Raw genomic sequence first — 12,719 nt, forward strand, 5'->3', positions numbered from 1 at the left:
ATTTCACGGGTGCAGAATGGAAATGGAGAGGCTGTTTTATGAGCTGTTGCCATCTCTCAGCACAACAGCTAAACTAGTCCCAGGGACTGAGTTTTTCTTTTTCCCTCACTAAGCATCATGTCCCTCCACCAGAAAAGGGCTCATGCTGCTGTCTGATAGGTTGCACGAGCTTTTTCACTGGAGCTAATGAACTTAGGAAAGAACACAGAGGAAAGGCTGGGTGGAAAGTATTTTGTGCAATTCACAAGCAGAGCCAGATAATGATACTGGCTACAGTGTTCCTTCTTCAATTTGACTTCCAAAGTCTCCCCAATGAAACATTGCGGACACCTCTGGCTGGCAGAGCAGCCAAACATTAGGAGAAGGCAAGAGCAGCTGTGAAAACAGAGTGGGCATCACTCATCAAATGCAACCGACAGACATTGTTGATACTTAACAGTGCTCAGCTCCCAGTGGTGCTGGTGCAATAGGTGTAGCTATCAGCACCAAAATAAACACCCTTGGTGGTGTCATCTTGCAAAACTGGGCCAAGAAGCAAAAACCTAGAAGAGCAGGGATGAAAAGAAGCTGAAAAAATGTCTCAAGGCAAATGTCAAAGATTGAGAAGGATGCTCGACACGGAAAGAACCACTGTAGGTGAAGGTCCTTGCTGACCAGGGCTGAGAACCTAGATCTAATTCAGATGGAGCCCATTAACAGGTGAGCTGTATCAGCATAGTCCAAGATAATGGGGTTGGACAGATATGGGGACAAAGTAACTGTTAAGTACCTCACGCTCAGAGAATTATCGTGAAGCATTGAAGTGAAACATAGGCCAGTCCCTTAAATGAACTGGGAGGAGGCGCCCCCTGCATTCTCCAGTTGAAAGGAAAACCCTGCAAGGGGAGGCAGAAACCCCTGATGTGGGCATGAAACTACCTGGTTTGCATATCTGGCACTGCAATAGCCTCAAATAATCTACTATAACCCTTAGCTATACCAAAGTGTATATATAAAGTCTGTGCTTAGCTATACCAAAAAGCATGACACTTGCAATTGCTTTACAGTCTCGTAACAAGTTGTCTGTTACAGCGATACATTCTTGTTGTGATTGATGGTGGTGCTCCCGTGGTGAAGCAAACTGCCAAACTAGGGGAGTGGAGCGGAGCTTACTTTGGGGCTTTATTTCATACAATAATATTGCTTGACCATGGCTTTGTTCCTGCTCCTGCCAGCTAAGCAGGAGAGATAGGATCAGTTGATCTCTTTCCCTGAGTATTTGGGATATTACCCTCTGCTGGACATCAGCTGATGGACCTTGGAGACATAACAGCAACAAAGAACATGGCCCATAGTCTCAACTTCTTCAAGTTAAGATGCACTGCTTTCAGCTCAGCATCTCTCTTCAGTGGTTCTCAGTGTGACATGGATGCCTGGAGATCAAGTGGAAGATCCCTCTCGTGGCTAATGTTGAACAGGAATCAATGGCTTGCTCAGTGTTATTTTGAACTCAGGATGATTGGCAACAACGAAAATACAGACAGTAAGTCCCGTAGAACCTGAGAAGCAGCTGTCCTGAAACTTTACTCTAAAGGGTCAGCAGTAAAGTGATGCTAATCTAGTCTGAAAACAGCTGTTCCTTGGGGAGCAGAAGATAGTTCTGTTGGGGAAATCATGACTGTAATGATTTTTTTGTTTTAATCTGAAACTATCTGCTTGTTTCCTGTTGCATTTTGGGTTGTTTCCCGTTTTTGGTTTCAGCAAAGACAACAGCTTCATCCAGAGGGCCATGCACTTACGATGTGCGCTGCTGCCTGCACTCTGTGAGTGAGAGCAAGGGGCAGAAGGAAGAAAAACGAGTTATGGTTAATTATAGCCACTGTTCTGCCAGTAGAGATTCCTGGAAAATATCGGTCACCTTCCTCAGTACCTCATGGCAGTTACAACAGGTTTAACAACCCAAACAGGTGAAAGTTTGTATCAGGTAGAGAGAAATCTCTGAGGATGCATTGGAAACAATTGAAGGAGGGTAAGTGATATGTCAGACTGACATGGCTGGGGATAAGAAGGTTAACTAAGAGACATTCTTAGCAAAGGACCCAAGGACTGAACAGCTGTTCACCTGGGACCATGGGCCTGCTTTCTCTCAAGTGATTGGTAACTTGGGAAGCCTGGTTTGGAGCATGGAGATGGCCAAATGAGCTTCAGAACTTGTATGCTTATGCCCCACAGTATATAGAACATAATACTTCATCCATTTCCCATGGCCAGAGGATAAATGTTCTTCTGATGTTAAGCCCTTTCTGAGACTTGTACCCACTAGGGGATGGCAGTCCCATACCTGTCACCTTTGGAGAGTTCTGCACCAGGATGAGGAGGATGTTTCTGGGATGAGGTACATAGTGGGGATTGCTGCTGCAGCTTGTGGTGGAAGCAATGAGGGAAGACCAAGTTTTGTCAGCCAAATCGTTTGAGAATATCTAGCCTGGAGCCTTTTTTGTGGGAACAAGAGAGCACTTAGGGAGGAATAAGGTTCAGGATGTGATGATATGTGTCAAGATGCCAGGTCATAGTTTATGGACTGGGCAAGTTCCAGGGAAGTCTTTGCTGGGCTTTGTTTCAGTTTCCTCCTGCTGGAGAAGAAAAGGGAATCAGGCTCAGTCCATCTGCCTGATGATTCTCTCTTACATGCATCCCGGCACAGGAACAGCACACCTCTTCAGATCAGGGTGTCCCAAGCTCTTTATATCATTTACAGCTACAGTGATCGGATTACCTGCAGACACCATAAAGCTGCAGGTACTTTAAGCAGCGGTTGCAATGTGTTTTACGCAGGTTATTGTGGTAACGCTCCGAGGGAATCTGAGTCAGTTGGGATTCTCAATGAGCCAAATGGACTAATTCCTGTCTGTACAGCTATCCCAAATAAAACTGTATTACAGCACCACCACGTTATCTGGTACAATTGACAGGAATTTTGCTCGTGCCTGGAATAAAAGAGTAGAAGAGTTCTGCACTGGGCTTGGTTGAAGGACACACAAGCCTGCAAGTGTAAATATGCTCTCTAGTGACTTGCATGCCTTGAGTAAGTTGAGGTAAGACAGGCTACAGGCTGTAAACCTGAATTGTGGTTGTTTTCCTGGACACTTCTGTGGGTGGCACAATGCAATCAGTGTTTCATCTCAGACCCAGTCTGGTTTCTCAGCCTGGTAAAAAGACAATACTCTTCGATGAGACCAAAAAAAGGAATGTTTAATCCAATGTGAAACAACCTGATGCTTTTTACTGGGGTTTCTACTTCATTTATCACAGTGGGCTCTATCCCCTCTGTCCTGGGAATGCACACCATTTCAGGGAGCCAAAGAAAAAGCTGTCTTAAGAAGCCATGTCCCTTTGCTCCAAATGCTATAGTTAGCTAAATGTCACCTCTAGAAACATTGTAATTCAAGTTAGTGGGCTGTATAGGAATATTTCTGTGAATCTGATTTGCTTAAGTCTGTCTTTGTGCCCATAATCTCAGATCCTAGCACTGCCCTTTCAAAATGCCAAATGCAACAGCTTGGATCATTAGCACACTTTGAATTCTGTTATTTGGGTCGTGCAAATGTGACTCCTGTCCTTTAGACAGACACTTTCATGCTATAAGAAGAGCATGGTGGGGAAGGGGGATAATATTTAAAATACTACAGGACAATTCTGATGTCATGTACAGTGTTGTAACTGCAATGAAACCTAATAGACCTATCTCAGCTTAATTGACATGAAAAATTTGCCCAGGTGTGAGAGGTTTAATGTTAACCCATTTCTCTCTTTGAAATTTAATTTCCTTTGCAGTATTTCTTATCAGGTTTGCTCACTACACTCAACTTTGATTTGTATTTCTTCTCTAACAGCCTAACTTTCTTCTGGGTGTTTCCATACAGAAATGCTGTTGAGGAGGAAGAAGAGGCAGAGCTTTGGGTGGCCTCCTTCCAGTTTGCACAGGCTCTACCTGGCCATTCGGGCTGCACAACTGCCAGGATTGCAGGGAGATGCTTCATTGAGCTCAGTGGTATCTGCAAACCCTCCTGGCCTCTGCTATCTGTTGGTTTTTCTCTCTGATTTTGGATCTCTTCTCAATTCCACAGTGCAGTTTGTAATCAAAGTGATGCTGATCTGTTGCCACAGTTCTTGCCAGACATATTAGTTTTTATCTGAAGGTGTTGAGCTGGGGAATTGGAAGGGCATAAATGGGGCTGTAGCAGAGATGACAGTAAGATAACACAGTAAGATTAAGTGAAACTGAGGAGAAGGGGGGAGAAAAACTGGGTTTTGAGGAAGATCTGAAAGTCTGTGAGAGGATAAAACAAAGAGGAGAAGGAGGAAGGACGATCAGAAGGGATGATGGAGAGGAACATAACAAGAGATACTGAAACGGAAAAGCAGCGGTATGGGATGCCACAGACATAGCAAAAAATGATCAAATAGAAGGAAAAGCAATACCAGAATGAGTTAAAAACAAATGAGTAAAAACAAATTCTAACAAAAGTTGAATGCCAAAGTGCTACTAATCTCTGTCAATAACACTTCTGTACATTGTGTTGCTTTCCATTGGTGTAACATACACACCAGGACGAATACTTCCAGCATCACGTTTTATCTCACACATTTAAATACTTAATTCTTTGTCAATAGAAAACTTGTGGGTACCTGGCTTTTTGGCCAACTCAACTCACATCCCCACAAGGGAGTCTGTCACCTTTATATGTATATGTTACCTTCTATGTATATGTTAATAGAGGGACAGCATTTGCTCTGCAGCTGCAACATATTTTCCTGAAATGACATGTCATAATTGTAATGTACCTTATAACACAGGCAAACAGAGAAGCCAAAATAAGATTTCACTGATGACCTTAATTTTGGCCTTTCCCAGCTTTCAAATGCTTGAGTTTGCAACCTTGATGTTTTTAATATAGTTTTTTCTCTGCAATTATAAACAACTTTGCATTTCTCTGATGTATTCTGCCCAAGAATTTGATAGCGTTCTGTAAACATCTTTGTGATTAGTCATGACAGAAGCCTTTTGAAGTAAGTAACTATTACCATTATTTCAGCTTTTGAAATGAATACATGCAGAGTTCATGCTTTACTGAGAGTCACACAGGATGTCAGTGGATCAGAAGCAACAGTTTCTAACTTCTACATCCTGACCTGTGTTTTGACCTTCATCCAAACTTCCTGTTCAGCAAAAAGAGTCCTTTTTAAAGATCACAGAATTTCATTTGTGACTGTGCCTAAGGCCACGTCTCATCCAAAGTAAGTATGAACGGGATGCCCCTTAACCAGTACCATCCCCAGTCAGCCTGGGGTTCACTGCAAGGGGCCACATGAATACTTTATGAATAATAAAATGGACTGGAAAAGTTTGTATAATAGAGATGAGATCTTCTGTAAGAGCTATCTGAATTACTAATGACAGAACATCATTAAATTCTTGTTAGCTGAGTTTAAATTTGATCCCCTTGAAATAGTTTCTTATGTTTCCATCAGTAAAGGTCTTCTGTGCATCATGTTCCCTTTTGATAGAGCAGTCTCTGCCTGTTGGTGAGCTAATTACTATGGCTTCATCGTACCTGGTAAACAGATCTCGCCTTGTTCTTATCGCAGTTCATGCCTCACTTGCTTTCTGGTAGACCACTTTATTTCTTCTTAAAGCTATAAAGGCCTCTTCTTCCAAGACAAAAAAAAATAAGCGTTAAAAACAAGTCCAGACTGAAACTTTATATCCTTTGGCTCTGTACAGGCAACATACTTCGTGAATTCAGAGCAAACAAATCTTCACTTTGCCTGCACTCGCTCATCTTTTCACTCTGTTCCTCTCCCTGTGGCCTCACATCTTACTTTTACTGGTTCCCGTTTCCTAAGAGGCATCTGTAGCACTTCCATCTCTAAATGCCTTCACAGAGCTTTTCCAGTCCATCTTCCTTGGCTGCCTCTCAGAACAGATCTTTCTCCTCTCTAGACCCAGCCAGCTTGGTTGGGTACCATCCCTGGAATACAGGACAGTGTTTGAAGCCACTCTGAGGAGCCAGCAGTAGCAAAAGGAGCTGGGCTGCATGTCCTATGGGTTTGTCTAGCATGAACAATAGGAGTGTGTGTAACCTCAGCCTGCAACCAGCAGTGGCCCTGCTCCACGGTTACAAAACACTTTGCAGAAATTGTTCCTCCCTGATACCTCCTCTGAAACAAACCTTCCTTGACATCCCATCTCTTCCCTCCTTTTTGCCTCCTCCATCATGTGAATTGGACTGATGGAGAGACTGATAGTGTAAAGCAGCCTTTGCTGGAATAAAGAGTACATTGAGGTGTAAAACCTGGTGTCAAGTCCATATTTCTACCTGTGTGCTTTGAAGCTTCTGACTTTTCTCCACTTGGTGATGAATGGCAGGAAGGGGGAAAAGGAGGTGTGGGAAGCCACCCTGCTTTCATTAGGGGAAGAATGCTTAGTGTGCAGTAAATTTGTCATATTTCCTACTCGTTCTGGAGCACTTTTGCCAAGATTTAAGAGTTATAGGTCCATAAGTCAAATACCTTGCAAAATAGGTGCCATTATTCTCCCAATTTTCACCTGAGCTTGTAAGTAGACCCCCATCTATCTTTGGGTCACTCTGCAGCACAGATTTCTTTCATGTTCTGTTCTGTTCCCTTATGTCAATTAAACTCCTGCAGGGAGCTGATGTATGAACATATTTCATTAAAATAGTCATGCCCAGAGCCTGGCAATGGTGCTCCAACAAAAGCCATGTCACAGATACAGCATGCCAGAAAGTGTCATTAGAACTTACTCTGGTTGTACCCAGCAACTCCTACTGGCAGTACTAGGACTGCTTCATCACAGCAGTCACATCGACATCTATCATGTTGGACACATGGCCCACACCCTGTCGTTGCGCCAGTATTTGAGTGTTTCACAGCATGCTTCTTTCCTTGCAGTCACACTCAGCAGAAAGATTCCCACCTCTGTTTCATGGTGGGAGAACTGAGATACCACCAAGCTAATTCACTTACCCAGAAGACTCTTTTTGAGGATAAAGAATGAGTAGGAAGAGAAGGGATCCACCTGCCAAATAGGGGTGAAGAGAAAGCAGAGGTTCAGTTCTTTGTTTTGCCTCAGTCTTTAGTAATATTGATAGACCTTGGCCTGCCTGGTCTTCTGAGTTGGAGGACCATGGCTGCAGGAACCTTAGGAAACATTTCTATACCAAGAGGGTAGTTGAATATTGAAACAGGCTTCCTAGGAAGGTAGGTGCCTCAAGCCTGTCAGTATTTAAGAGGCATTTGGACAATGTCCTTAATAACATGCTTTAACTTTTGGTCAGCCCTGAAGTAGTCAGGCAGTTGGATTAATGATCATTGTAGATCTCTTCCAACAGAGATGACCCACGCTATGCTGTGCTATGCTACACTACGCTACTCTTTCATTGTGAGGGCAAGTGACCATTGGAACAGATTGCCCAGAGAGGCTGTAGAGTCTCTTGCCTTCAAGACACTTACAACCCAACCAAGCATGGCCCTGCTCTAGGCAACCCCAGTCAGAGCAGGTGGACTGAACAAAACCATCTCCAGAAGTGCCTTCCAAATTAAACAGCTTTGCCATTCTGTGCCTCTATGAGTTATGCAGAGCTCGTGGGCTGGGGCCTGGCTGCAGATTTCTTCCATCAAGCATGGGCAGTGAGGTAACCTTAAAACTGCTTTCATTTTCTTAGAAGTGGGAGGCAGCAGTGTTGTCCCTCAGCACAGACTTTACTTGCTTTAGATATTTCAGTGTTTTAGTGTTAGATGAAAGCTTATGGCCCGGTATATGCACTTACCTATCTATCAACTTTCAGTAAAGTTGCTGGTGGGTTTTGCTGTACTGTTATGGCTGGCGGGGATCATGGGCATGATGTGCTTCTCTGAGCTTTGTACCCAACACCAGGTCACAAAGAGGGAGAATGCTCAGTCAGGCCTCAGCCGCCCAAGTGGGATGCTTGCACACATACTGCACCCTCAGCAGAGATAGAGGCCAACCCAGCAGCAGTAAATGAGGGAGGTAGAAGAGCTACAAGACATACAACCCAACTTAGCCCATTGCAGGATAGCTGGTCATTGCAGAGTTCTCTTTTTGGGTCTTGTATCTTTTTCCTTTGCAAGTTTTGGCATATATGAGGTGAGGATTCTTGTCTATATTGTATTATGGACAACTCAGAAGGCATAGTAGCATCTGCTGATGCCCTTTATTTGGGTGGGTGCACTTTTACTCAGCTTGGATCAATCTTTTATGGGAGACAGAGCATGCAAGTAATCCTAAGTCACCTTTCTGGGCAGGGACACAGGCAGAATAAAGCAAAGTAACTTTTTCCAGGACCTGATTCCTGGTCAGGGTTGGGTCATTCCTGGTCAGCTGGGAAGTCATACTTGGGGCAAATTATGGCTTTTGAGATGTTTCCCTATCCATCTCCTGCTTCACTTTCTGCAGGGTACTTGACACACCTGTAATTCCCTACTACCTCTTAAACTACCCCCTTATGGATGTAAAAGGTGGCTGCAGCGTGATGATTAGAAGAAGCCTAGACAGGGATGACAAGCCAATGTGTATGCACATCTGTGGATTTACGAATCCAAACTAATCCTGGAAAAGAGAAACTGATATAATGAAGAGATGGCTAGAGAAACTGGCAGAGGATCCTGTTCCTCCTAGCACAGACCTTTATGGGGAATCGTATCACCACACAGCTAAGGATGTGCATGTGTCCCTGGAAGCTGCATTTAATAATGAGTTTTTCCAAGTGATGGCAGTGGTGTGAAGGAAGGTTACTAGCACTGATCTTCCCTCCCATTGTAGCATATAATGAAATGCCCACAAAAACCTGAGGTGTTTGGGTTTGGGGTTTTTCCCTCTCTCAAATGGAGGATGGTGACCTCCAGCATGGGCTGTTCAGCATGGCTAAACTACTGCTTGTTGTTATGGCAATAGAGGGAGCAGTCAGCTATCTGCAGAGTGGGAAAGTGAGGAGAGGAAAAGAAAATTTCTCTTCTCATCCTTCTCTTCATATCCTTCACCCAATCCTGGAAAAGAGAAACTGATATAATAAAGAGATGGCTAGAAAAAGCACAATTGCAAATACATTAAGAATTTTATGTGAGAAGAATAAGAAAATTTTATTAACATATACAAAAACTTCGTTAGAATGAGAAAGCAGGAAATAACAGGTCAAGGAGAGGAATGATCTTGTGGTTGGCAATGGAAGACAGGCAGCAGGGGATGCAAGTAGGCACCCTCAGTGCCAGTGTCATATGGCAAGAAGGCAAAACTCTTGTCCTGTATGGAGTTTGCAGTAGAACTCTTAAGGAGGTAAAAGTCCCACACATCACCATTTAGAGCAGGGGTCCTCAAACTTTTTAAACAGGGGGCCGGCGTGTGGATGAAGTGGCAGGCAGTCATCTGCGGCTGCTTGGATTCACCACCACCCCCCAACCCTCGGCGGGGGGAAGCAGGGGGGTTCTGTAAATACCGGGGGGTGGATTGAGGACCCTGGGGGGCCGTATCTGGCCTGCGGGCCATAGTTTGAGGACCCCTGCTTTAGAGCATCCTTGTAGGACTGCTGCAGGGGCAGGTGGGGAGCTAGGGTCATCCCGTGTCTGGTGGAGGTGCCTTACCACTTGAACAGGCGCAACTCTCAGTAATGACCAAAGAGGACAATGCAGTTACTTATATTACACGCCCGCAACCTCTCCGCAGCATTAACGCATGCATGATGTTGGCCTTCAGTTGGAAATGTTACCAAGAAAGGACTGACTACAGTCTCAGCACTAAAAGCAGGTAATTAACAATATTTCACATCCTTCACCCAAACTAATCCTGGAAAAGAGAAACTGATATAATAAAGAGATGGCTAGAGAAAGCACAATTGCAAATACATTAAGGATTTTATGTGAGGAGAATAAGAAAATTTTATTAACATATACAAAAAGTTCATTAAAATGAGAAAGCAGGAAATAACAGGTCAACGTTTCAGGCTTTTCTAACTCCATCATTCCTCATTCAACTAAAAACTGTAGTGGACAAGGAGATTTTCTTTTTTTTTCTTTCAAATCAGTATGCACCCCTATATTTTCCTATTCTGTTGTACTTCATGAGCACCTGCATTAAATTCCACATTTATTTTAGCTTTCTTCAGTAGTTAAAGAAATTAAAGTTGCATATATGGTCACATTCAGTAATTTGTTAGATGTATGTGGCTGGTAGGGAAATTTTGGTAGTTAACAGAAGGTGTTGGTTTAGGGTCTCTAGAGAGACTAGAAGAGTTTTTCTAGGGAGGCTAACAGTAGGATGAAAAGATGGCTCAAGACTTTGCTTCTCGATAGTTACCTGTTAAGTGTACCTGGAGCTCACGAACTCACCTTTTATGGGAGTCTTGAGTGACAGATTAAATCCACCTCTAGTGTGTTTGATAGTGTAGACCCAGTACCTCGCCACACACAAGCAGTCAAGAGAGTGGCTTAGTGCCTTGTCACGGGCATAGCAGGAGGCACATGCTTGCGCTACAATTCAAGTGTTCTTGGTCATGGTAACAACACCCAGTTTAGCACTGGATCTGAGCAAAGGTTTTCATTTGGGAATGATGCCATGTCTCTGTGCCTCAGACTGCATGAAATAACTCCTTGGAATGGATTTGACCAAGTTGGCACAGACACAGAGCAAAGACCAACATGTTCCCTGGCCCACCTGGCCGCCACACCTCTCCCTCTGCTTTCCTGAGCTGTGGTCTGTGAGTCTTGATACCATTTTACTCTCGCTAGCTTGGTAATACGTCACTTCTTTATTGACTCCCCAGGGCACTTCCAGGCCAGCATCACAGCTGGGGACAGGCAGGTACAAGCATGTTTCAGCCAGAGCCTCCCTTTGCCCTCATCTGTAAATGCAGCGCCAAGGGCAACATGGGGCACGCACAGGAGCCGCCTTTACCAACACACACCTGCTGGGTCTTCCCTGTTGAGGGTTTAAAAAGCAGGACTGAAAACATGTCCCGAAATACTGGCTGTGTTTCTTGACATCCGGAGAAGGCCATGATCATCATGAGGTATGAGTCTGAGGAGCACTTTGCTAGAGCCATGGTATCCAAAAATGGCTGCCTAAAGTCAAGCTTCTTAGAGTGTGCTTAGGCATCTAAAAAAGAGTCTTTAAAATAAAAAAAAAAATGTAGGATACCTAACTTGATGTTTTCACAAACCAGGCATCAGAATGAAATATAAGTGTTGAAATGACACCGTGATTCATAAAGCTCTCTTACAGGCTGAGGTGAAAAAATAAATTGAGGTTAACAAGAGAAGTCAGGGAAATGGAGAGGCAGGAAATTAAACCTTACTGTTCTCAGCATTTATTTGGAGAAAAAAATTAATAGCAGTTTGTTTTGTAGCAAACATTTTTCACAATGGTTCCTAACAAATTTCAGCCACAGATATATTGCTTTATCAAAAAGCTGGCAAGCGACAGCACAAAGAGCACAGATGGGAATACAGAGATGGAAAAATAAGCAAAAAGTGTTCTGGCTTGTAGCTTAAGTATGCATAAGGTACTACCCTCATATCTAATTATAGGCTGGTGCAGGAAGTAACAGTTAAGGTTTCTTGACATTCTTATCTGCATGTTTTCTGTTGCTTTCAACATCAACAGATAGTTTAAGTTGCTGTTTTCCATGGTGAGTATCTACCTCTGGCTGAATATACTCCGGGCAGAATCAGCCCAATTATTTAAACTGTTTTGCAGGAAAAGAATCGGGGAGGTGATCCTGGAACTTTATCCATCCTAAAGGAACAGCACCGAGCCCGTCAGAGTTCAAGGGGAGTCTGGATGAGGCTTTTAGGCATACGGTTTAGTTTTAGGTACTCCTGCGAAGTGCAGGGAGTTGGACTTGATGGTCGTTATGAGTCTCTTCCAACTGGAGATATTCTATGATTTGCAGCTTTTTTTTCTTTTTTTTTTTTTTTGCAATTTGTGTTTCAAGATATAACCCTGTAAATCTTTATGTTATTGTTGATACCCACTAAAAGAATGCTCCCAGAATAACCATGGTCCAAACACATGGTTCCTTGTTAGTACTGAGGCAAGACCCATTTTAATGCCTGCCAAGAAGAGCCATAGGCTCCCACCCCATAGCCTGGCTTCCTCCTGTCTTGAGTTTGGACCCAGTTTCTGGGCTCAGCTCTCACACTGGCACCACCCAGCATCTCTGTCCTCTTCCCACCCTGACTGCACTGGGATCCTCCACTTGCTGACCAAAATGGCTTTACTGCAGTGCTCCTTACAGGCCCTAATATGGGGGCCAGTCTGACTTGAAGCATGCCAAAGTGTAGCTGTAGTATTAATCTGATTAACCTGAGAGAGTGCTTCTAGTGCAGTATCTGCAAAGGGTGCTGAAAAGAAAAGAAAAAGTTACAGTCATAGCTACAGTGAAAAAATTCCAATTAGTTTTATATTCCTTAAATAAATATGTCTATAAGATGAAGATGGTCTTTGGAGAGACAGTATAAAGAGTAAAGGGTCTGCTTTCTTTGTATGGAGAGTAAGGGCCAGAGTAACTGTGCTGGTAGCTAACTATACAAAATAGCAGTGCCACAAAAGGATAAACCACTGATAAGGGAAAAGTGGCAGAACACTTGGAGGCACATGCAAAACTAGCTCAGCCCTGCCTGAGGCAAACACCTAAAAGAAAACT

Source organism: Falco peregrinus, chromosome 6, assembly GCF_023634155.1.
Source record: "Falco peregrinus isolate bFalPer1 chromosome 6, bFalPer1.pri, whole genome shotgun sequence".
In the NCBI taxonomy this organism is placed as follows: domain Eukaryota; kingdom Metazoa; phylum Chordata; class Aves; order Falconiformes; family Falconidae; genus Falco; species Falco peregrinus.